This window comes from Eublepharis macularius, chromosome 5 (genome assembly GCF_028583425.1).
Source record: "Eublepharis macularius isolate TG4126 chromosome 5, MPM_Emac_v1.0, whole genome shotgun sequence".
Lineage (NCBI taxonomy): Eukaryota > Metazoa > Chordata > Lepidosauria > Squamata > Eublepharidae > Eublepharis > Eublepharis macularius.
This window is the reverse complement of record NC_072794.1, coordinates 124,401,552-124,427,237: the sequence shown is the minus strand read 5'-3', so window position 1 is coordinate 124,427,237 and position 25,686 is coordinate 124,401,552. Positions and strand designations below refer to the sequence as shown.

The 25,686-nt window shown below is 42.6% G+C and overlaps 1 protein-coding gene across 1 annotated transcript in view; it reads left to right on the top strand.

Annotated features, from left to right (window-relative positions):
- The first annotated feature begins 5,863 nt into the window (after nucleotides 1-5,863).
- SLC16A1 (solute carrier family 16 member 1) overlaps nucleotides 5,864-25,686 on the top strand; it is a 76,782-nt gene continuing 56,959 nt past the window's right edge. The window contains exon 1 of the mRNA XM_054980826.1: nucleotides 5,864-5,947. The gene's annotated coding sequence lies outside the window, so the exon portion shown is untranslated. The remainder of the gene's footprint in view (nucleotides 5,948-25,686) is intronic.

The following is a 25,686-nucleotide window of genomic DNA, read 5'->3' as shown; positions in this document are numbered from 1 at the left end:
CCGCTTAAACGGCAGCCCGGTCAGCTCCACGATTAGAGCTGCATTAGACCTCCATGGATCCCAAACCGGAAGTCCCCCTCACAGAGTGTTTTGTTGTGGGGATAATAATGACATACTTTGTAAACTGCTCTGAGTGGGCATTAAGTTGTCCTGAAGGGTGGTATATAAATTGAATCTTGTTGTTGTTGTTGTTATTGTATGTCTAATTCTCAACATGGCCAAATCTGTGGATACTTAAACCCAGAGACTGAGGCCATGAACAAATGACAGATCTGTCTACAAACCTGAAAAATACTCCAAGTCTGCAGAAAAATCTGAAACCTTAACAAAATGGGAGGGGGGGAGGTTAGCCATCCAAATAGTAGACACTGCACTTGCAGCTTTAAGAAACAAATACCTTCAGTAGTCATTGGTAGGCAACCGCAATAGTGGTTGCCAGCCTTCAAGCACTGGTTTCTGTCAGTAAAAGGCAGGGTCCTTTCCAGGGCTGTTCTAGCCTTTGAGGGAGGATTCAGCAGAGCCAGGCCCTCCAGCAACCACCAAGTGACTTGATACCATGCGGCTTGCATGACAAACACAGGACCAGCTGCTTGCTGTTCAACTGTAGTCACCCCATGAAAACAAGAGTGGTGTACTGGTTAGTTTCAGACTATGATCTGGGAGACCAAAGCTCAAACCACCACTCTGCTATGAAAGCACACTGGGTGACCTTAGGCCTAGGGTTGCCAGGCCCTTATACTCTCCTGGCAGGAGTGGCGGGGTGGTGGTGGCACTTATCTTTGTGCCGGCAGTGAACTCTGGCGCATGCACAATGATGTCACTCCTGGAAGTGAGGTCATCATGCCAGCCATGGGAGTGCTTCTGCCATTAGCAGGCACCTGGGAACCCTACTTGGGACAGTAACACATTCTCACCTTAACTTACCTCACAGGGTTGTTGTGGAGATTAAATGGAGTAAAGAATGATTCAAGATGTTTTGAATCCCCATTGTGCAGAAAGGCATGGTATAAATGAAGTAAATTCATAATAAGTATAGCTGAAGATGGGGTGGGGGGAGAGATAACAGGTAGGTTGATTGGTGAGGAGGGAGAGAAGGAAGCAAGGAAAGGTGAGGATATGAGGTTTGCTGGAGGAGGGAAAAAAGAAATAGTATGGGGAAAGGGATACAGGGAAAGTTAGGTACCCTCCCACAAATCCTTGTTGATTCTCCATTGCATAGCTGAGCCTGGAGGCCAGCACGGCACAACTGAACCATATTTTTCCTAGCTGGAGCTACCAGAGAGAGGGAAGGAAGAAGGCCAGATAAATTGTGGGTTTGCTGTGGGTGGGGAGGAGGCTTCAAGAAAAGGGAAAGAAATGGCATGGGAGGGAAAAATAAGATGCCCTTCTCTCATGTTATTGTGGGTTTCCCATTTGTAAATACAAAAACTGCATCCTTCAGGGCTAGGCTTCATCTGTCCAAAAGCAACAAAGAATTCAGTGTGGCGCTGTGATACCTCATAGCTGTATTTTTAGATGCAGGACAAATACGATGAATTTGAGTCAGGGCTTATCTCAAAGAACAGATTTTAATTCTAAAACTGGCTCCTAGAGAAATACAAGTAATAGGTGTGGGGCCACTCCTCCATCACTCCATCTAATTGGGACAGAGAGAGTGGTGTGTGTGTGTGTGTGTGCGCACACGTGTTGGTTCTTTCAAATCAAACAAGGATTAGTCCCCCGGGGGCCTTGGTTTTTCTTCTTCTAGGAGGGATATTTGCTGTTGGATAGTCTAGAAACACCAAGCACAGCCCTCGCTTTTCTGTGCCTCCATTTGGCTTCTTTACAGCCTTGGGGGGGGGGTCCAACCAGGGGCGTAGACTTTCCAATTTCCCGGGGGGGGGGGCTGGGGCTGGGCCAGAGGAATTGTATATCCGGTCCTTAAAAGAACTGCGGGCCCAGTGACATTATAGGGAGGAGCCAATGACATCACAGGGAGGGCTTCCATTGCCACCATCTATGGATGCGGGGCCATGGAGGATTTAGGGAGGGGCTCCCCACAAATTTAGGGGGACCCGGGCACCCATGGGGACCCCCCCTAATAATTCCCCTGGACTGGGCCAAACCTAGGAAAAGGTGGGAGTTGGCCAGTGGTTATAGTGATATTTCAGCAATCTCCTGCTGTGTCCAGTTTTTGAAATTCACTTTTAGAATAGTCACTTTAAGATCTACAAATATACATATCATGTGTATAGGACAAACAAATGGTCACAAATTTGACACTAAGAATGGCAACACAGAAAAGCCTGTAGGGGAACATTTTTTAAAGTTTTCCTGGACGTTCATTTACAGGAAACTTGATTCTGCCTTATTCATAAGGGTGACTTAGTACTGAAATTTATTAAATTGTGGCATCGCAGATGTCTTCATTTGGTAAATGTGTGGTTGAAATCTGAACCAGGGCAAAATACAAAACAGTTTCTGTGCACTCGATTTCTGAGCAATGTACAGAGTTCAGAGTAGTAGCTATCTCCTTCTTCTCATTTCAAACTCATATCCTATAAGTGAGTACAAGCACTTTTTGAGGGTGGTTGAAGCATGCTGGCTGGTGTGAATGTGAAAGAGGAAATAACAAACTTATACTTGCCTTAGATTTAGAAAAGAAGTAAGAGTTCTTTATTATAGGCATTATATACTTTGATAGGAAAGTGGAGAGATAGATTCCTATCTACCAATCTATTCCTGAGGAGGAAGTTCTGAGATTAACAATCTACACATCAAAGGATAGTTCAGGGCAGTAAACGAGTAAACAGATGCCTTGACCTGTCTTATCTTTCCAACTCTCTGGTTTCTCCTGTTCTGAAATCTGAGGAAAGGGACAGTGTTAGGAGTGGAGTCTTGTTGTTATTTGCCGTCAAATTGCCTCCAACCTATGGCGACCCTATGAATGAAAGACCTCCAAAACGTCCTATCATTAACAGACTTGCTCAGATCCTGCAAACTGGAGGACATGGCTTCTTTTATTGAGTCAAGCCATCTCATTTCAGGTCTTCCTGTTTTCCTACTGCCTTCTACTTTTCCTAGCACTGTTGACTTTTCTAGAGAATCTTTTCTTCTCACAATTTGACCAAAGTATGACAGCCTCAGTTTTGTTATTTTTAGCTTCTAGGGAGAATTCAGGCTAATTTTGATCTAGTACTCACATATTTGTCTTTCTGGCTGTCCATGGTACCAGCAAAACTCTCCTCCAGCACCACATTTCTAATTAATTCATTTTCTTCCTGTCAGTTTTTTACACTCTCCAACTTTCACGTCCATACAAAGTAATGGGGAATACCACAGTTTGGATTATTTTGATCTTGGTTCCCAGAGAGACATCTTTATCTTTAGGGATCTTATCTAGCTCCCTCACAGCTGCTCTTCCAAGTCTCAATCTTCTGATTTCTTCATTGCAGTCTCCCTTATGGTTGATGATTGAGCCAAAGAATAGAAAATCTTGGACAATTTCAATTTCCTCATTGTCAACTTTAAAACTGTGTAATTCCTCAATAGTCGTTACTTTTGTTTTCTTGATGTTCTGCTGTAATCCTGCTTTGGCGCTTTCTCCTTTAACCTTCATCAGTAGTCCTTTAAAGTCTTCACTATTTTCTGCCAGTAACATGGTATCATCTGCATATTTCAAATTGTTAATGTTCACTCCACCTTCTTCTAGATTAAATCCAGCTTTCCTTATGATATGCTCTGCATAGAGGTTGAACAAGTAGGGAGATAATATGAATCCTTGTCTGGCACCTTTGCCAATTGGAAACCATTCTGGTTTCCCATGTTCTGTCCTGACAGTAGCCTCTTGTCCAGAGTACAGGCACATCAAAACAATCAGATGCTGTGCCCCCCCCATTTTTTATAAAGACTCTCCATAGCTTTTCATGATCCACACAGACAAAAGCTTTGCTATAATCTATCAAACGCAGGCCGATTTTCTTCTGAAATTCCCTGGTATGTTCCATTAGCCATTGTAAATTAGCAATGTGATCTCTGGTGCCTCTTCCTTTTCTGAATCCAGCTTGAAATTTGGTATTTCTCGTTCCATATATGGTAAGAGTCTTTGGTTTAGAATTTTGAGCATCACTTTGCTTGCATGGGAAATTAACACAATAGTTCGATAGTTGCTGCACTCTTTGGCATCTCCCTTTGGGGGAATTGTAATGTAGACTGAGCGTTTCTAGTCTATTGGCCATTGGTTTTTTTTTCCAAATGTAAATTGGAGCCATGCAATTATGTTGCAATTATGCCCAACAGAGGCTTTGCAATCTGACTGTAGCTACATTGAAAGTGGGTGCAGCCAGCCATGGTTAAGGACTAAGCTACTTAGTGTGGGCCATAGCCATTTTAAGGCAGTGTATAAATTCTTTTTTATATAAAATTAATTTTTATAAATATAAACAGAACAGAAAAAGAAAATAAAAATGATAGCACAATTATAAGTACATCAAAAGAAAAAGAAAAGAAAGAGTAAATATATAATAAACAATATAAATATCCAGCATATATCATTACTTGAATGTGTTTGGTCTCTGTTAGAAAAAAATTATAGTCTCCAGAATTCAGAATTTTTATCCTCCAAGCATCTTCCAATTGTAACATTTCCATATATTATTTATTTATTTGATTTGATTTATACCCCGCCTGCCCACAGATGCACTCAGGGCAGCTAACAACATTTTAAAAAAATACATTAAAAGTCACAAAAACATAAAATCAATAATGATTTGTTAAGTCATTAAAATAGTCCAGGAGCAGGCTATTTAAACAAATATCGGGAGTCCGTATACGGCATAGCAGATGGCTGAGGGCAGCCCCAGAAGTGGTGGTCTTAGATGGAAGGAGGAGGACACCCGCTGGCACTCAGCCAAAGGCCCGGCGGAACATCTCCGTTTTACAGGTCCTGCGAAACTGTAACAGGTCCCGCAGGGCCCGGATCTCCAGTAGGAGAGTGTTCCACCAGGCCAGGGCTAGGGCAGAAAAAGCCCTGGCCCTGGTTGAGACCAGACAGATGTCCTTTGGGCCAGGGACCACCAGGAGTTGCTTGTCTGCAGAGCTCAACACCCTGCAGTTTTCCTTCTTTGGTTTTTTCCCCCCATCTATCTTTTTTTTTGATCCGTTGCCCCTTTCATGTTTCCGAAGATCATTTTCTTGAAAATCAAAAATGGATTGGAAAACATTTTCATAAATTTTTTTCTCTTGCATTGTTTGGCGCATATATTATTGCTAGTGTGTAAATCTGGACTTTCAGAAGCCTGATTTTCAAAATCGTACATCTTCCGTCAGAGTCTCTTAATTCTTCTGTAACATTTATTTGTAAATTGTTTATATAAATTACAACTCCTTTTAAAAACTATAAATTCTTAAGAAACGCAGAAATACATAAGAGCAAAAAACAGGAACAAAGCCCCAAAGAATCATGGAAATTGTAATCTGATACAACAGAACGGGTGGACAGTCTTGGGTTTCATCTGCCATTTTAATTGAGTCCCTCATGTGAGTTTGTCACTGCTTGCCCCCCCCCCCCCCAATCCAACCGGGCTTGAGCCCCTCAGCCTCCATGTAGTTCACCAGTTGCCGGCGGGGGGGGGCGGGGGGGGGCTCAGCCTCCCCTGGCCAAATCCAAGGGCAGTCTCGAGCCCCTCAGCCCCCCCCCCCCCCAGTTTACACCTATGGGTCCAACCACGTCCCCGTCAGAGAGAGTGCCCTCAGTCTCTCTTCCTCTTCAACAGGGGCTCCTGGCAGCGAGAGATGAAGAGCCGCCGCTTCACGAACGCCCATTGACTCGAAGTCCCTCCCTCTTCCCGCCTTCCTCAGCAGCCCGTTATAGTGCGTGAGGGGGCGGGAACAACGGCGACGCGGCTGGTGAACGAGGAGGCAACGAAGAAGCTGAAGCGCCTCGGATCAGGTTCGCTACATGCAACAGGTACAGCTCTCCCTGTCGGGGTAGCACTTTCCCGTCCATGGTGGTTGGCATAGTAGCAGCCGGTGCTCCACGTGGCGGGCGAGGACGCTGTGGAAGGCGGTAGGAGCGAAGATAGCGAGCTGAAGTGCATGTGGGGTGCCTCTCAAGCGGTCCTTAGTCCCGGGATGGGGCTCTGAGGAAGGTGGCGTGCATGTGAGCTCTCTGGCCACGAGGTGAAAGGGAATAACCGCCTCGTTGGGGGTGGGGGGCGAGCCCTGGGATTTTTTTGGCTTGTGATGTGGAGTAGAGCGGAGAGCATGGAGGCTGAAGATGCGGGATACGTGTCCAGTCAGCCATCCTGTTATGGTGGCCGTTGGAATCCCCCTCCCCCTCCTCTGTGAACGTTGCTCGTTATGTGGATTTGGGCCATTTACTCTAGTGGTCGCTGATTTCGGCCGATCTCGGCTAGGAAAGGGGGATGCTTTGTCCAGGAGCTGGGAGGAAGACATGTCGGCTCCCATGCTTAAACACGTGGGGTTAGGTGATATGGGTTTTTAAAAAACAGTTTAACGGATGTATGTTTTCAGCCAGGTTAGAATTGCATGTGAGTGGTTCGAGCCCATGAAGTGCTCTGTGCATGTGCACGTGTGTGTAGGAGAGACTTTTTTTCTAACTTTGCTGTTACATTTGAGCATCTTTGTCCTAAGACACTAATTCAGTATGTGTGTAAGTTGCTTATCTGGAAGGCAGTGGATAGCTTCATCAGTACTTTCACAGTCTACTTGTAGCATATATTTCCACTCTTTTGGTGCATGTATATAGGCACAGTAGGGATTTTACTGTGATGTTGGAGATTGATTCACATGTGGGCTTGATTCACACTGCTTTTGATTGATTCACAACTGAATCAATCTGTCTCACTTTTTTAAAAGCTATTGTTTGGGGTAGTGCAATGTAGTGTGAGGGTTCCATCTCCTGTAATGGCTCTCTGTGATGGCTCTCATGCACTGATGTCTTTTTCTGATGTTGCAGCCAGGAAGTGATAAAGAGATCTGAGTCTAGTGCCAGTGGATTACCTGATGTGGGGTACAAAAATGTGATAGATACTTTGCATGATGAGAATGAAGTAAAGTGTGGTTCTATTTGTAAAAAATAAACGAATGCTTCTAATTGATTATAGAATATCTGTTATTCCAGGAAAAGAACACACAACACTGGATAAGTATGTTATGTATGTTTCCTGTTTGAGTTAGTAGGCCTTTTAAGAAGGCTGCTCTTAGGACTGGGTAGGGGTGGGGGTGGAGAGACTTTCTCACGTTTTCTTCTGGAAGGGGTTTGCCTTGTTTGCTATGGTATCTCTTGGTGACTTTTTGAGCTTAAGAATGATGACACTTAATGCCAAATGCTGGAAACATGCTTTTTGTAGAAACCCTTTGCTGAACTAGTTTATTGTGCTTTATTTTCTTCAAGCACAAGCAAGTTTTAGCAGTTGGACTTGGAACAGAAATTACGAGTTCTGGGAGCCCTCTTCTTTAACAACACATGTTAGCAGTTCGGAATAAAGACTGTAGAGTAGTGTTGTAATGGTTATCCTCTTCATTCATCTTGATCATATTACCTTGCATGATCTGTTTTGGGTTATCTGGGCTTTTTGTTATAGGAAACTAAGGTTCTGTATTGTGAAAGGCTGTTGCTGAGATTTTCAGGATTGAATATATCTCTGAATGCATCTTGCCTTGAAAACCCTACAGGGGTCCCCATAAGTCAGCTGTGATTTTATGGCACTTGAATACACACACATTGCTTCCAAAAGGCACAACTGAAGAAAGTGGTTTAAGAGGCACTGCTTGGATCATTTGGCCTTTAGTGTTATTAGATCCATGCGCCTAAGTAGTATACTGTGTACACTGTTTGTGGATTTGGATACACTTCTCCATTGTGATGCTTCTCTGAGCTCTGTTAAACTAAACATACGCATTTTTGAGAGAATGCATGTTAACGCACATCTGGATGGTTATTCATGACAACAGCTGGATTGAGGATTTTTCTCCTTGTAACTAGTTATTTTTCTAATGAGGAGGTCTGCAAAAAAACTTAAAGAGAAAGTGATCATTTGGATATGAGTATAGCAGATCCTCTTGCATTTTTCTATTTTAGCTATCACTTTCCTTTAAATGGCAAGATTTCTTGCTTAGTTTAGAACACAGTATTTATTTACTTAATTTATACCTTGCCTGCCTCCTCAGGAGGGACCCAAAGCACCTTACATCATTCTCCACTTATCCATTTTATCATCTCAACAGCCTTGTGAGGGGGGTTAGGCTGAGTGTATGTGGCTGGTCCAGAGTCACCCAGAAAACTTCATGTAGAGCGGGGATTCAAAACCAGGTTTCCTAGATCATAACCACTATAACCACTATATTACATATGGCTGTGGGTTGCCTCTTCAGCTTCTGCGGCATTTATTTATTTGACACCTTTAATTCTAATTATCTCTTTCCCACAATGGGATACTCATACCTGATATAGAGTCTTCTGTAATGACAGAGCAGTAAATAACAGGAGTATGATTCAGCAGCAGAAAGCCAGAGGCACGAAATCTTGTATCTTGAGTATACAGGCATTTGCGATAAGCAGCACAGAGAACTAATGCCTGCAAATAGACATGTGCTGCATGGCTAGGTCCACTGAGATTCTAACATTGACTGAATTAAAGAATGGATGAACAAATTAGTAGAGTGAAGAACAGCCTTTATTCAGGCAGCCTGTCTTCCTGCTACCCCCTTTCTTCAGTCCCATTGCAACAAATTTGGCTGTTGCTGTCCCCAGTAACAAGAGCCATTTCTCATTGTTGTAAATTATAATCCTGATGCAGCTGACAATGTCAAATAGCAATGACTCTCAGCTAGAAGTTCCACCTCTATAGCTTGTCAGGGAAATCAGTCAGTCTAACTCAAGGTTGCATCTGTATTACATCAGTCAGCTTTGTTTCCTTGAATATTTTGTCTGTAGGTACATATACCCAGGCCAGCATCTCCAGTGCCTCCTTATTTCTGTTTATCAAACAAGGATGGTATTTGTAGTTTACTTACACTGTAGTTGGTAATCTCATAAAGCTCTTTAACATCTGATAGATGGAGCTTCTTGTATTCCTTGGTTTCACTGTTTTACTTCTGAACAAATGAAGGTGTGTTGGCACCATGTACTTAGCCACTTCAGTTCATGCCTCAGGATTGGTCTTAGAATTTTTTTAATACCTAAACCGTTGTATTTATTCATGGTTAAAAAGGAAGGAACTTAAGGTGGGACTATAATGTTCGTAAGTTGTGCAAGTTGGTAAGCAAATCTGTTGTCTCCACTCAAAAAATTAGCAGAAGATAATTAAATGTCTAAGATGAAAGAATGTATTTATGGAAAACTGGTAGGACAAAATCCTATATTAGAAATGGTGTGATAGTGGGAGACTTCCTAGATTCATCATGGGAAAGCCTGTGCATCTCATGGATTATATCATTTCTTTGTATTATAGAAGGGTAGGGTAGTCTTTAAGGCGTTTCTGCAATGTACTAACACATTTTTGTTCAAGCATAAGCTTTTGTGGACTAGGGCCCCACTCAGCCAGATATGACCAAGTGGACTGTAGTCCATGAAAGTAAAACTCTCCTTTTTGGACTATTATAATCACAGATAATATAATCCCTACCCCACTGCCATTTTGTATTTTTCCTAACTTCCATGGCTTCAGCAAGAACACCACATTTTTAAAAAGCATTGTCTTAAATGAACAGTTTTAAGACTTTTATAACTATCAACAGTAGGCGATACCTCCAGTCCTACTACAAGGTTGTAATGGTCCTGACTGAAATTGTATTAAAAACTGCTTCATCATATAAGGTGAATTTCTTAGCCAAAGGTTCCCGATTTTTATAAATCATTATCCATAAATCTTGTGATCCCTGTGCAAACTAGAGCTATTTATTTAAGTAAAGTAACATCAAAATAGTCTGCAGTTTGTGGAAGTAAGCTCTGTTGAATGACATGAAATTTACTTCTGGGTAGACCTGCTTAGAATTGCCACTTACAGTGCAAGCTCTAGTAGTTATCCTTCTAAGCCCATTGGCTTCAATAGATTTAGAAGGCTGTAACTATTCATTTAATTATTTTATTTAAGTCATTTATACCCTGCTTTTCTGCCCGATGAGAACCCAATCCTGTCAGGTAAGTTAGGCTGCTTCACATACTGTAATGCATACTGAATTTTATTTTGTTTTACCTAAAAGTGGCATCCTACGTGAGACATATGTGGCAGAGCCATAATAGATGTCCATTTATTGGGCTCCAAAAGCCATCCTGCCCCATTCTGGTCTATAAATGCAGACATGCAAATGATTTGGAAACGGAGCTTCTTAGTAGGGAGGGGGGAAATTAGACAGTTGGAACAACATAAATCATGCCTAGGTTTTCCCTACAGAAAAGTAACTACATACAAATGTCTTGGACTGTCACATTCTTCCTCCTTCCTATTACACAGTTTTCAGTGTCTTTTTGAGTACTCTGTCCTTTCTTGCTAAATTCCCAAGATCAGAGCTGTACAGGGAGGAAAATGTTCTAGATTTCTAGGTATCAACTCAAGACTTCCAAACAGTCTTTCAGCCCTGGCTCTGATTACTCTGAATGCTGCATTTATTTATTTTATTTATAGTCTGTTCTCCCTGCAAGCGGGCTCAGAGCAGATTAACAGCATATAAATACATATAATAAAAACAGATTAAAAAAACCTTACCAATCATGTAAATGCAGCACTAAAAACATACTAAGGCAGCCCACATTGCACCCTATGTCTCAACATCTTTAAGATCCGCAGGGCAGAGTGGCTAATATATAATAAATACAGGGTTGAGCACATCTCTCCCCCCTCCCCCTGGAAGTGGCTGGTTGGATGATTTGTTTGCCTCAACCCCCATAAGCCTGGCAGAACATCTCTGTTTTACAGGCCTGGCAACATGATAACAGGTCTTGTTGAGACCGGGTTTGCCTTCACAGAGTTACACCAGGTAGGTGCCAGGACCAAAAAAACCCTGGTCCTGGTTGAGGCAAGGTGAACCTCCTTGGGGCCAGGGATCACTAGTAGCTGTTTGCCTGCTAATTGGAGCAACCTCCTGGGAATTTAGGGCAAGAGACGGTCCCATAGGTATGTTGGTGGTCCCAGTACACTAAGGGCCTTGATGGTCAAAACCTTGAACTTGACCCGGAACTCCACTGGGAGCCAGTGCAGCTGGCTCAGATGTAATATGTGACCAGAATGGAATCCCAGTTAAGACATTTGCTGCTGCGTTCTAGACCAGTTGTAACTTCCGGAGCAGGCACAAGGTCAGCCCAGTGTAGAGCAAGTTACAGTAATCCAACGTGGAGGTGACTGTTGTGTGGATCACTGCTGCTAGGTCACAGGTCAACAGGTAGGGGGCAAGTGGCCTGGCAAAGAAAAAAACACAGACCTCGCAGCTGCCATAACCTAGGCCTCCATTGACAAGGAGGCATCCAGGATTACACCCAGATGCCTTACCGTTGGTGCCAGCTCAAGTAGTTCCCCCCCCCCCCGAGGGCTGGGAGCCGGATCCCCAAACCTGATAACCCGCGGTCCAGCATGAGAAGCTGTATCTGTTAATTTCCCTTTCTCCTGCACCCATCCTGCAATTGTAATGAGGACTGAGAGGGAATTATTTGCATTGCAGCAACCCCCTTGTCTGCTGCTAGGGTTGACTGGGGTGGGTCAGTGGGGAGATGTTGGATAATCACACCAGATTAAGAGGACATGTTCCTCACATGACTCATGACTCAAATATACAGGAAGTGTAAAAGTGAGCTTTAAGGAAGTTAAAGTATTTTTATTTGCACTGATTGGATTAGTTGACTTGTTTGCTGAAACATTAATTGATGAAGCATTGTGGTTAGCATACGGGCTTTCCTAAAGCCTATTCATTCTAATTTTGCAGATTTCCCACTGCTGCATGTGCTCTGTGTTCCTTAAATTAGGTCATGTTCTTCTTACAATATTTAACTACATAGATTAGAATTTGCTAATTTGCTGACCTGACCTCCTAATTTTTAAGACTTTAACACTTTCCTTCCTGTTGCAAAAGTATTGTTATCCATTCTTCCTCCCTAGGAGAATACTCAAAATAAGCCATAATTTAATTGGTACTGATGCATTAAAATTCTTATTAGAGACATTCTATGTAAATGATCTAATAATTTTCCAAACATAAATTTTGAAATGGACGCACCTGTTTTTCAGGCTGCAGCCGAATTTATGCATTTAAATGATTGATAGATGTAAGAAAAGGGCTTTCAGCACTTCATGAATGGGGAAGCTTTTTGTTAACCTACACAAATGCCATTTCCTTTTATTTATTACATGTTTATCCTGCCCTTTCTTCAAGAAGCTTCTTCAGGTACATCTTTTCCATTCTCTACCCTCACAGCTGCCATGCGAGGTGTGTGAGGCTGAGAATAAAAGTGTCCAGCCCAAGTTAGCCTGGTGAGTTTCATGGCCAAGTGGCTTTTCCAGTGCACCCCAGTAGATCTCCCTCTTGTAACTTACAGTGAAATCCTAAAACAGAGTTACTCCAGTCTAAGCCCATTGAAATCAAGAGAGCTGCTGTAGCATAGTTGTTAAGTGGTTTGGCTGCGAATCAGCACTCTACTGGATCGAATTCTACTACTGCCATGAGCTCAGTAGGTGGCCTTGGATAAGCCACTCCTCTCAGCCCCTGCTCCCCAGCTGTATTGTGGAGATAATAATAATACTAACTAGTTCACCATTGTGGGTGCGACACTAATCTGTCTAGAAGAGTGGTATATAAACACAGTTGTTGTTGTTATTGTTAATGCACTTGCATTAATTAAAACCAAACAGTGCAATCTGTGCTATATGTGGCTGCAGTTGGAAAAGTGATACTAGTACAGTGTAATTCTATTTTTTTTTCTTGAAACAGGTTCTTGAATATTTCTTTCTCTGGCTGTTTGATAGGCACCCAAAAGCTTGTGTTTATCTTGGTTCTGATGGAAGAGTTTGGGAAAATGAACGTTTGCTGTTTGATAACGTAATAAGATGTGGGGTTCTTTTTGAAAATTTTTTATTTTTAATATCTAACATAAAAAACTACAAAAGACTACAAAAATATAAGGGGGAGAGAAAAAAAAGGGAAGGGGGGACTGGGGAAAGGGGAAGAGCAACATACAAACAACAAACACTACACTACATGTTTTGTATTCCCTTCATGCTGCAATTTTTCTTAAAAGTTAACTTTCTAATATGCTATCAGATTGGTAGATCTTATACAATACAGACTATATTCAGGATCAGGTTTTCTCTCCCCCCCCCCCCGCGACTCAGTTCGCTCTGTGCAGCTGAAGCAGCTGCACCCGCTCTCCCCCCCCCCCCACTTTCCCCTTCAGACTTTGGACTTTCTTCTTGCTGGAACTCCTGATGGTTGAACAAAAAGTCTGTCAGCTGCGCTTCCGATGTAATCTTGTAGGTTTGATCCTTATATCTAAACCAGACGCCTTCTGGAAACAACCATTTATATTTTACATCACATTTCCTCAAGAAAGCCACAAGTCCTTTATACTTAAATCTTCTTTTACAAGCGAAAAATGGAACATCCTTCAATATTTTAACCTTGTTGCCCAAATAATCCAAGTCCACATTGTACGAATTATATAAGATAGTGTCCCGAGTCTTCTTAGATGAAAAGTCAATAATAATCTCGTGAGGCAGCTGACGCTTCATTACATACTTTGAAGATGTCCGCTGGACTTCCAAAGTATCGCTTTTTAACTCTTCTTTAGTTGCCTTTGCGAATGGCGCCAAAAGTCCAGACACCAGATCTTTTAAATTTTCACTTTGCTCCTCTTTTACATTCTGAAGACGCAGTACCGTTTGGGCACGGTCCGCTTGCAATCCTATTATTTGATTCTCCAAAAGCTTCACTTCCTTACTTGTTGCTTTCATGAGTACTATGTTCTCGTGTGCAGACTGCTCTGCTCTGGTCGCTGTTTCTTTAATGGTTTTCACTTCGCTTTCCACTGAATCAACCTTTTGCCCCATTTCATTCAGTTTCGCTACAAAGGGCTGCACAGCTTCAAAGACTGCTCGTCTCACCATCTCTTCCAAAGTTTCCCCCTTCCCCTGTAACGTCGCCATCACCGATTTACTCATTGCTGGGCTCTGCTTTTTCGTCGCCATCTTAGGGGGGGGGCACCAAATAAGTTCCGAAACTCCGTGAAGGGGAAGAAATCCGCACCTTGTTAGCTTCAACTCCCACCAATCCTTCGCATACGCTTAGAAATCAGAAGGGATTCGCTTACTTACAGGTTTTCACCTGAAATCTGCTTATTGCCGTTCTCCATGGCCCGCGAAGTGCTGCGCAAGTCTGCTGGCCTCCGTTGGAGCAAATGGGCAATTTACCCCCTGCATTGCTTTCAGGGGGTTCTTCCCGCCGCGCTCCGGACCCCGTCTCCCTCACTGGGAGTCCTGGGGTTAACCCTCGCGGGTCAACCGCCCGGTCAGGCTGCTCGGACATTTCCTCCCAGACCTGCGGAGAGGAGCGTCCGACATGGCTGGGAAAACGAAACCGAATCCGTAATAAGATATGTTTCATAAGCAAAAGTAAATTCAGAAAAACAAAATTTAGAGTAATTTTAAACAATGCATGTATTTGGATACTTCATTCATTGGAATTGAAACAACAAATGCCATATCTTAATGGCAAAGTTTGTTTTGCATGTTGAAAACCTCATGTTCAGTCTGTGGCATCTCTAGTTCAGCTCCAGGGACAAAGTCAACAGTGTCTTGTGGCATCTTAAGATTTACTGTAGTGCATGGCTTAGTAGACCATAGTGCACATTCTTGGGTCTCCAGTTAAAAGAATCTTTGATATCAAGACTGAGGAAAACCTCTCCCTGACACTTGGAGAGGCAATTCATGTGTTAAATAGCAGTGAACTAAACATACTAGTGGACTGACAGTCTAAGACATATGTTACATATGTTCTTTAAAAAAATCTAAACTGTGCTCCTAAAAACTTAGCCAAGTTCAAGAAATAATTCATAAAAATTGATTGCTTTTATATGATAGAAATTTATCTGAATACTCTTAGCATAACCCCGTTGTCAATAACACTAATCTAAAGAATTAAAGGAGACACAACTGCTGGGCCTCTATGTTTCTTCCCTGATGTTTTTTAAAGTTTAGTAGCAGTTTAGTTAACATTAGCAACTAAAATTCTATAGTCTGCTCTGAGGTTTATGGGGAAAAAAGGAAAATAAAGTAGTCTTTATTGAGATGATGCTTGTGCATATATCAAATTTGCTGAGTGAAGTTTGGGTTTGTATTCAGACGCCTCCAGAATTCTTAACACTCCTTAAAAATGGATATGGATTGTCCCTTATTTAATGATAAAAAGTTGTAATCCTGTTCTCTGGATTGGGTTACTTTACAGAAAAATATTAGCGAACCAGCCTTTTGATTGGCTGTAAGTATTTCGTGATAGTTCAGAGTAGCTACAATTAAAGCCTGAAATTCATTCCTGTTGCATACTTTGTAAACTTTAAATGCTTTCTAAAAGCAAATGGCAGTATTTATGCTAAATTTAAAGCCTTGTTAAGTCAGACTGTTGCTGTTCTGTTACTGCATGGTATATGTCATGCAAAATACTGACCTCAGCCTTAAAGCAGGAGACATTTCAGTCTCTGGCTCTCTGCCTTTATTTACAGAATTAATATGCTCTCTGTCTGGAATCCTACACAAAGCAATTTTAGCAATAGTGCTGTAAAGTACTAATTGTCTCTTATTTTCTCATGAGCTTTGTGTGTATATGTCGGGGGCAGAGATGAGAGAGATTACCCACCATCTTGCTTACATTGGATATAATCTTACTGAGCTTTCCCTTGTTGATCTTAATATAAAGCAGAAGGTATTTTACTATAATAGATTAACAATGGCTAGTGGCTACCCTTCTAGAAGGACTGTAACAAGTCTATCTTGTAAATATTGAAAAGCCTCAAGCTTGTTTCAGTTGGATCAGGAATTGATCCCTGATGTAGTGGAAGAACGAAGTTTTGCCTAGATGGCTTGTGCTGTACTTTGAACTTGTGCTAGGCTTATCTAAGCTGTTAAAGTAGATAAAAAGTAATGCACACAGGAGTGTATGCCTTCCTGCCTCCTAAACCTTAGCATGTGCACTCAGATACACACAGATATAGTACATCTGTAAGATACATTTCTTTCATTCTCTTCTTCTTGTTTAGTGTAATGTGTACATCTTTCTGTCCATCTTCTTTCCTGTGAAATCATCCTATAATAAGTAGCTTAAATGTAATAATGTGCCTTTTAAATTAATATTTATTACTATTGCTCAGGTCTGAAAAATACCATTTGGAAACTAACAAAATTGAAATGTTTTAAGAAGAAAATTATTAACAATTATTATTACTGTTCTTAAGATTGGCAGTAATTATAGCTCAAACTTTTCCATATGCGTATTTTTTAACACAGTCCTTGCTGGTCTATGCTGCCTTGACAGATTTTGGTTTACCACCACTGAAATAGCTGGGAAGAACTGTGGGAAGAGAAGGCTTGGGAAGAACTGGCAGCCTTATAAAAGAAAGCTGTGTTTAGAAGTAAGAATAGCAGAAGAGTGGCTGACTTTTAAAAATCTGTGTTCTAACCACTATGTTGCTTTAGAATAGGAAGATTGTCAAGAACAGGCAGTTCCTTGTTACTGTGTATACTTTCTGTATACTGTATAGAAAGAAAAATGTGAACTCTGGAGGACAATCTGGAACTGAGTACTGAAAACCGTGAGATATCTGTTAATCTGAGTCTTTTGCAAGAGGGAAGCAAGTCCTGCTGACTTTAATGAACTTTCTTCCAACTATGTGTGCTTTGGACTGACAGGAGGCCCTCTGTTACAGTGGAGTGCTCTCATTTGGAACACTTAAAGTCTGCTATAAATGCTCAGCATTTCCAGCTAAAATGTTCAGCTATTAGGTGGCATCAAAAACCTCTATCTGTGACTCTGGTGTGCTGTTGCCAATATTGACCTTAATAAACCAGTGCTCTGATCTGGTATAAGGCAGTATCATGTGTTTATTATATGAACCTCAGCTTTCTAACCTTTGTAGCTTCTGCTTATGTGTATCTTTGCTTTGAACATTGTTTTTTCCAGTTTGTCTTCGCTTCTTGTTTCCATTCCTCTGTCCCATTTGCTGTGACATTCCTCCTTTTCTAGGTTCCCATGCTTCTCTGGGTCTAGCTAAGACTCTGTGTTCTGAGAAATAAAGCTCATCTTAGACAGAAGTTCCACTGTCATCTTTGGTGAATTACAATATAATTTTGAAAATGGCTGTGATATATTTTTTGTTTTTACTAGCACTCAGAAATATACTGAGTTCAACAGATATTTAGAGCCACTGGCTTGAGGCAAAGGCTAGTACCAGTGTCTTCAAAAAGTAAGAATGAAATCTGAAGGCTTTCTAGTCAAGTTCTGTGCCCTAACAATTGCTTATAGTGGATCTAATAGTTAGACTGAAGCATCATATAGGACAATGCTTGACAGAAACTTATGACACAGTTACTTCTGGGAATGTGGGGCGGATTCATTGTTTCATAAAACTAATAACAATGAATGGGTACCATTGCCAATTCAATGATAAGTAAGTTTGGCAGTCTTGAAGTTATAATGAATGTTTTTCAGGTGATTATCTGTAGGAATGTGTGAGTGTACATATGCTTTATTAAGTAATGAATTGGGGAGAGGAATAAAACACAAATAATCCCCCTTTTAAAAAAAAACCTGTTTATTTCACCTCACTGTGTGTTTTGTTTACTAACTGGTAGAGAGGAAGGGGGCATTTAAACCCCCATTCAGCTGCTTGTTGGGGAAATCCCTGACAAGCAGCTGATTGGGGGGTGAAATGCCCCTTTCCCTGCCACTTCGCAGCGGCAGGGAAAGGGGCATTTCACCCCTGCAGGCTTGGATTAGCTATTTGTCGGGGATCTCCCCAATAAGCAGCTGAATGGGGGTTTACATGCCCCCTTCCTTGCCACTTCGCAGTGGCAGGGAAAGGGGTATTGGGCTTTTACATGAACCAAATGAACTGGCAGATCATTTCGTGGAAGTTTGTGAAAAATGGGTTTCCACGAACCGCTAGTTTGTGAAGCACGAACTGGCGTAGTTCGTGATGAACTTTAGTTTGTCTTGCAGTTTGTGCCCATCTCTAATTTATTTACCCTCTGGCAATATCGACATGGAAATGTCCTTGATACTGACTGTACTAATCTTGCACTGTGTGATCCGCCTTGAGTCTCAGTGAGAAAGGCGGACTATGGCCGATTCCACAATGTTGCGGATCATGCCGGGGAAAATGTGAAAGATTGCGTTTTCTCGCGCGAGTTTTGCACGACGTCGCGCAAAACTCACGCGAGAAAACGTGATCTTTCGTGTTTTCCCCGGCATGATCTGCAATGTTGCGCCACATCCCGGCTTCAGGTAAGCCATGTGGAATCAGCCCACAAAATAAATAAATAAATAAATAAATTGTGACTGTAGAAGTACTTTGCAAATGGCTTGAGAAAGCTTAAATTGCTGTACTGGAGAGCCCTAGTTCAGTGGTAAAACAAAAGGTCCAAGGTTCAGAGCATGGCTTTTCTAGTTAAAGAATTTCTGGTTTGGTCCTTTCTCTGATACCCTGTAGAGTTGCTGTCAGACAGAGCAGAAAATACTGAGTTAGATGGAGTAGGGGTTCATGTAAGGCTGCTTTTTAAGCTCATATGAAGAGCATATGATCTACTAAGATTGTGTTGTCAGTTTTTGGAACCATCACATAATGGAGTAGCTATGGATGGTCCGCAGATCTGAGCTAGATGTGCTTTGCTGTGTTTTCTGACATGAAGTTGAAAAGCTGTAGACATTTAAATAGTTCTGAATATTCCAGACTTAGGACTGGATAGAAGAACACTGTTATCTATTGTTGGGGTGGGGGATAAGAGAGCTCCAGCTGACCAGCATTCCAGGTGCAACAACAGGCAAAGTGGATCCCAGTGCCATATGAAGACTGCTCTCCTCTTGAGAAGAGAGGATGTCCAGGAGAGTTTAAATGCAGCAGTGCCTTTAAAAGCATTGGGGAGGAGTTTGGTCAGGAGGTTCCCTGCTACCTGTTCTGGAGTGCTCAGGTGGGAATTGTTGAGAGAAGGAAGAGAACGGACATTTGGACACTTAGCATGAAGGGTCCTTCTCCTCTGAGGAAAGGAGGACATCTTGGGTGATTCCCACCATCCAATCAGGGAGGCAGGAACTAACTTTCTTCCTCTTCCTGTCTAGCCTGTGGGACCACCCTCTCTTCAGTTCAGGTGACTCCACAAAGCAGTAACATTGAATTTATCATTCAGCAACTGTCAATACTGAGAGAAAAAACACCTGTTGCGTTAACATGTACTTTAAATAAAGCATAACCCGGAGGAGGTATACGAATGAGGCAGCAGGGTAGAGAAGGACGGAGACCCAGGGAGGGCAAGATGTCCTCCTTTCCTCAGATGAGAAGGACTCTTCACGGTAAGTGTCCAAAGGTCCGTTCTCCCTCTGAGGCGGAGGACATCTTGGGTGCTCCCAAAGCAGTTTCCAGTTTCTGGGTGGGATATGGTCTTCGTCCATGATCCTGTACTGCAGTACTTTTCTACTAGTCAGTGTCCACTGAATCATATAGATTCAATTTGTAGCATCTTAATAAGGTCAAGACTGACAATTTTGCAGCCTTTTTCTACAGAAGTGTTCCTGTGTAACACTGCACTGGTAGTAGCATTCCTCAAAGAGTGAGCTGGTATTCCACAAGGAACTTCTGCAAAGAGAGTTTTTAGGAGTTTCAATAGTGTATGTTTTGCTATTGGCACCTACTGCTGCTGAAGACATTTTCTTCCCCAAACTGAGATGAGATATATTTAAGAACAGTAAGACTGACTTTCTAATTTGCACTATTCAGAGCAGAGACCTTGAGCCTCCTTCTGACATCTAGGTTGTATCAGAGCCTCTTCCTTGTCTATTTAGGGTACAGGTAGAAATATGGTAGCCTTATCTCTTGCAAACTATGGAGTCTGGAATACGCTTTTGGAAGACAGTACGAGGCATCACCTTACTATTGGGAAAGATATGGAGTTCAGGTCTGACTAAATCTTCTGGCAGATGTGAACATAATAAGGAAGATAGTCTTCCTTCTCAGCCTTCTCAGGGGAACATACTTGACCAGTTCAAATGGATGCTTGGTCAGGGCTGTGTAAAATGTCTACTGAGTGAGGGCTTCCCAATAAGAGTTGTAAATTCTGAGCATAAACTGTTTTCTGAATGCTAGGAGAGTGTTGGCCACCTCTCAGAAATATCCCCATCTTAGGAAGGTGTTCCTTTCTATTCCCACACGGTTCAGCAGAGTAAGTCTAAATGAGAGAGCCAAATTGGTCCCTGCTGTAACTTGACCGAAGAGGTCAGTGGGATGAAAGCTGGAAATATCACCATCTGTTGGAGGGTGGAAAGGCATGGTCTGTTACTGGTAAGGGTAGTAATACACAGAGGAGGCATAATAGCCACTGCAATGTCAGGGCATCTGCTTGTGAGTATAACAAATCTTGTCATCTGCCCTGGTAGTTGATGGCTGTGTTGGGGCGCACACAGGTTCATGAGGTGTTGTGAAGCGCAGTATTATGAGATGTTTCTTAAGGGACTATTCCCCTGTTGTCCCCTCAGCCAGTCTGCCTGGGCATTGGATATGCCTTTGATGTGTACAGTTCTGATTGAAGCTAGGTGACCATCCTTCCAGATAAGTATCCTTGCTGCCACCTGTGTCACTTCAAGGTCTTGAATCCCCCCTGCTTGTTTATATATATTTTGTCTGCAACCTTGTCCATACGGATCTCTGAACTGGAACAGGGCCAGACAAATTGCTCCCCTTTCTACATCCTTGATAGGAAGACATGCCTAACCTGATTCTTACACCTGTAAATATTGGTTGTTCTCGAGGGATCATGAATCTTTTGCTTCGCATTGAGTTGGTGACCTTGGCTCAGATGGGTTTTGATCTGAAGTGGTATCTGAATGGGAAGTTCTGTCTTCTCCACAATCTGTTGTTAATGAGATCTAAGAAAGGTCTGAAGTGGTCTTGCCTATAGATGACCCCAAAGGTATTGCATTGTAGGTAGCAACTAGCAAACCCATCAGTTTCAGCAGTGTTGTGAGAAGTGATTTTGCACTCTGATGACAGTCTCAGTCCACAGTTTGGTCTTCCTGACCTTTTCTTTGGTGAGGGATAGAAAAAAACTCTTTTGGTGACTGATCTAACCCAGGTGTTCAAGCTTGTAGGAACTGAATGGTGAATTGAGTGTTGTGGTGAGATTTTCTCTTGAACCAATCAGGAGATCATCTGGGTACAAGTGAACATGAATACCCCGTCTCTGAAACATATGATGGGGTTGATCATGAATTTTGTGAATACTCTTGGTGTGATGGACAGGCCAAAACAGGATGGCTCAGAACTGCCAATTTTTTAAAATTTTTTTTTTAAAAAAACATAAAATCTTAAGATATTGTTGATGGGCTGTCAGAATTGGTACATGGAGGTATGTCTCTGTGAGATCTGTAGATGTCGTGTGTTCTTCTGATTGATTAGTCACTGTGACTGAGCACAGAGTCTCCATTCAGAAGTCATATAATTTGATAAACTTGTTCAAAAAAACTTGAGGTCTAATAACACCCTCCAGTCCCTATTCTTTTTAGGGACTGAGAAGAAGATTGAGCAGACCCCTTTCTGGAGGGGTCTTCCATGCAACTTTCAAATTGCATGGAATAGCCTTGTGAGACTATTTGTAAGGCCTGCCTGTCAACCTAAGCTTGATGGTAAAGAGTAGTTGGCCTCTCACGGGACAGCTAGCAAGTTCTGTCTTAGAGATCTGGGTATTAAGGTTTATCTCTTTCCCCGTGTGGAGAACTGGCTGTTTGATCTTGGGAAAAGGTAAGCATTATCCCCATAATACAGCTGGAGAGCTGGGACTGAGAGGACTGGTTTATTCAAGGCAATGTGGCAAGTTCATGGCAGCAGTGAGAATTGAACCTGCAGAGTACTGCATCACTGTTCAGTTACTTAACCACTATACTACAAGTGCAGTCTTGAAAAGACCCCCCTTATTAAAGGGCTTCCTAGATTAACCTCAGGATGGCCATTTGGAATCTTGTCTGGACCTTAGTAGTGTGTGTTATGAATAAAAGGCTGAGGGCCAATGGATCTCCTCTCAGATTGATTGAGTATTTTTGGCAACACATTCTTCTGTCCTATGTCTCAATCTAGATCTTTCCCAGGGCACCCCCAAATAGCTTGTCTTGCTGAAAGAGGTAAGCCAGGATGATATTTTTAGAGTGTGAATCTGCTAGCCATGCTCTTACTCAAGCGTGCCAGCTTGTCACTGCTGTCAAGACCATAATCCTAGAAGATAAAGGTAAATGTATCCAGGATGATGTCTGTCTTGAAGGTACTGGCCCTTACATTTCTGTTTGCCCCTCCAATGGGGGGAGCTATTGTTGTACAGGAGGAGTTGGATCAGTTTCCAGATCCATACTCCTGACCCTCTTGAAGCAATTGAGACAATAGCTGTAGCCTTAATAGCCATGGTCCTGGCCTCGTGAGCTCTTGTTAGCATGGCCTCTCTCCTCTTGTCTAAGTGGTCTCTGACTGATCCTTACCCATCTTCTGACCAGAGCCCAGATGACTGAAGTGTAGCCACTGGAGGTTCCATCGCAGGTACCTGCAACAACTCATAGCAAAGCAAGGTAGTGAGTACAGTTTGTTTTGTTTTGGGACCAAGTTTGGAGATTATTAATTGGCTTATGGTTTAGACGACTCAGCCTTGAACCTTCTGCACAAATATTCTGGAAATGGGAGGACCTTTTCTGAGGAACCTTCACTAGGAATCGACTCGTTTTCCTGGGTTGGATTTGGTATTCCCAGTCTAAGGGTCCTACTCCCCCAAGGCTAATTTTTACAGCTCTTAGGCTGAGCATGTCTTAGGTAGTAAATACTGGTAGACCTCAGATTCTGACAGCTGGGCTGACTGTTCTGGTAGGGATATTTCTTCCTTTTCCACATCTGAAGGAATTCATCCTTCTCCCTGTCGTTACAAACTCTATCTGAGGGTGATTCCCCTGCTCTGTGGGGATCCCTGACTGATAAATGTTACAAACTGCCTTATTCTGACTCAGACCATCGGTCAGTGTTATCTCCTCAGACTGGCAGCAGGACACCAGGGTCTCAGGAAGAGGTCTTTCCCCTCATCTACCTAATCTCTTAAACTGGAGTTAATGGGGAACAAACCTGGATCTTTTGCATACAAAGCAGAAGCTCTTCCACAGAGCTACAGCCTTACTCATGGAGGGAGGAGGAGGCAGACACCACACCACTATTTCCTCTCTCCTGGTTAGTCTTAAGAGTTAAAAGGTTCAAAGACACCGGCAAAATTGCGCCCTTTATACATTACCCATCTGACAGGGAAAGGCAGGGCTAGATCCTGTTGTAAAAGTTGGGCTAAATCCAAAGGGAAAAGGCCTGCCGTAAAATCTCCAGTCAGGAGATTGGCATGGGCACATTCACATGGTACCAGGGCTGAGGAGATTCCTGGAATCTTTATAGGGCTAAGGTGCTTCTGACTGGTAAAGTAACAGGATTTCCTTCCTCACAGCCAGTCTAATTGCTGCCAGGAATTCTGGAGGTATAACACGCTCGGGGGAACACTTACGTGGCCCTCCTGGGCTTGTCGGCTGGAGCTCTGGGTGTCTGGATTATGTTTCAGCCATGTTTCTCCTGCCAGGAGATTGGCAAGTGTGTTGCGTTGTTTCCTGCCAAAATTGAGCTCCGCCAGGTGGCGCTGTTCTCAGCTGGCTGGCTGAGGCACGCTGTTTTAACAAGTTCCCTCTGTGGAAGATGGGGCTGTTGAGAGGCCTGCGTCTCTTCCAAGGCCATTTCCTTTCCGGGGAACCCATACAGCCTCAGAGGCATGCTGGTGCCGGCTGGGCCTGTTCCCGCCATCGGTAGGACAGCACTCCATGGGAACAGCCCATATTCTCCTCGCCAGGGAACCCATACAGCCTCAGAGGCATGCTGGTGCTGGCTGGGCCTGTTCCCGCCACCGGTAGGATGGCTCTCCGTGGGAACAGCCTAAATTCTTCTCCATGAAGCTTTCCTCAGAGTCCGATGACTCTCTAGAGACCATCTTGTCCTTTTCTTTTCTTTCTTTGGCAAGAGGAGTAAAAGAAGAGGAAATGGGAGGAGAGTAAGGTAATGAAGTAAGTTAAGGAGTAAGGTAAAGAATGATTTGAGGAAGAAAAAAGATAAATAAGAGATAGAGAGAAAAAAGGCAGCAGAGCTAGTCTGCTGCAGAACTGCTCTCCCTGGAGGCAGGAACAGAACTGAAGAGAGGGTGGTCCCACATGATAGACAGGAAGAGGAAGAAAGTTAGTTCCTACCTCCCTGATTGGATGGTGGGAATCACCCAAGATGTCCTCCGCCTCAGAGGGAGAATCCTGGTTCTCCTCAACTCACTTCTCTCTCTGAGTCTAGCTGGGAGTGCCTATGTGGCAGGGAAGCTGGGGATGGAGATGCCTCATCCATCCCTGTAAACATTCCAGATACTATTAGTTTATAAATGGGTGTTAGAGGCAATTGTAGGAAAGTAGCAGTTCACTGAAATCTATTTGGTCTCTGTTGTTTCTTCAAATGCTGTCAAAGTAAAGCAACAGTTATCTATAATAACATTGGCAAGTAAATCTGCAGGGGCCTTATTAAGCTGTAACTTGAGGCTAATTATGCATGTGTAGGCCCATTGATTCTAATAACTGAGACACATCTCTTTCTGCTTAGGAGAGGGCCATGAGTGCAGCAGCAAGGGCCCTTATGTGTGTATTAGGTTTCAAGAGAGACAGCAGGAAGAAAAAAACCTCAAAATCCAGTATTTCGTGTGATTTCCGTTATGCAGCAGGAAAAGGCACATAGGGAAAGGAAAACCTAAAAACCCTGAGTTCATGCAGGAGGAGGAGCAGTAGCAGCAGCAGCCATCCCTCTTCACTTCTTTGGCAGGAAGTAAGTCTTGGTGAATTGTGCTTACTCGCATGTAAAGATGCACAAGAATGCAGTCTACATTTCAGTCCTGAGCACACTTACTGGGGAGTAAGTCTCATTGGAGGGCTTACTTCTGAATAAATATGCTTAGGATTGCACTGTAGATCTTCCGTAAGCAGAAATATTTCACTGCAAATGGGATAAACTGCAGTCTTTTGTTCATATTTTGCATGATTGGTTCCCCTGACTGGTTGGTCAGAGCCAGATAGACATAAAGAGATACACTGAATTATTCTGTGGGCTATTTCTTAATAATCACTGCACTTTCCCCCTGATCTTGTGGTAACTAGCAAAAGATTTCTTCAAACTGAAATCAAGTTTGTGGATGTTTTCACAATAACTGTGGCTAGGAAGTTTCACTGCTTACAGGGTTATCTCTTGTTGATTTTTCCTTTCCTTTCTGGAAAGCAGTGTTTTTCTGGGGAAAACTGAAATAGTGCAATAGTTCCTTATCAAGCCTAAATTTATTTTACTACTTCAACAACATAAAAGACGATGATGTGTAACCTAACATATAAAATTGTATTATTTGGCATACATATGGAAGCTAA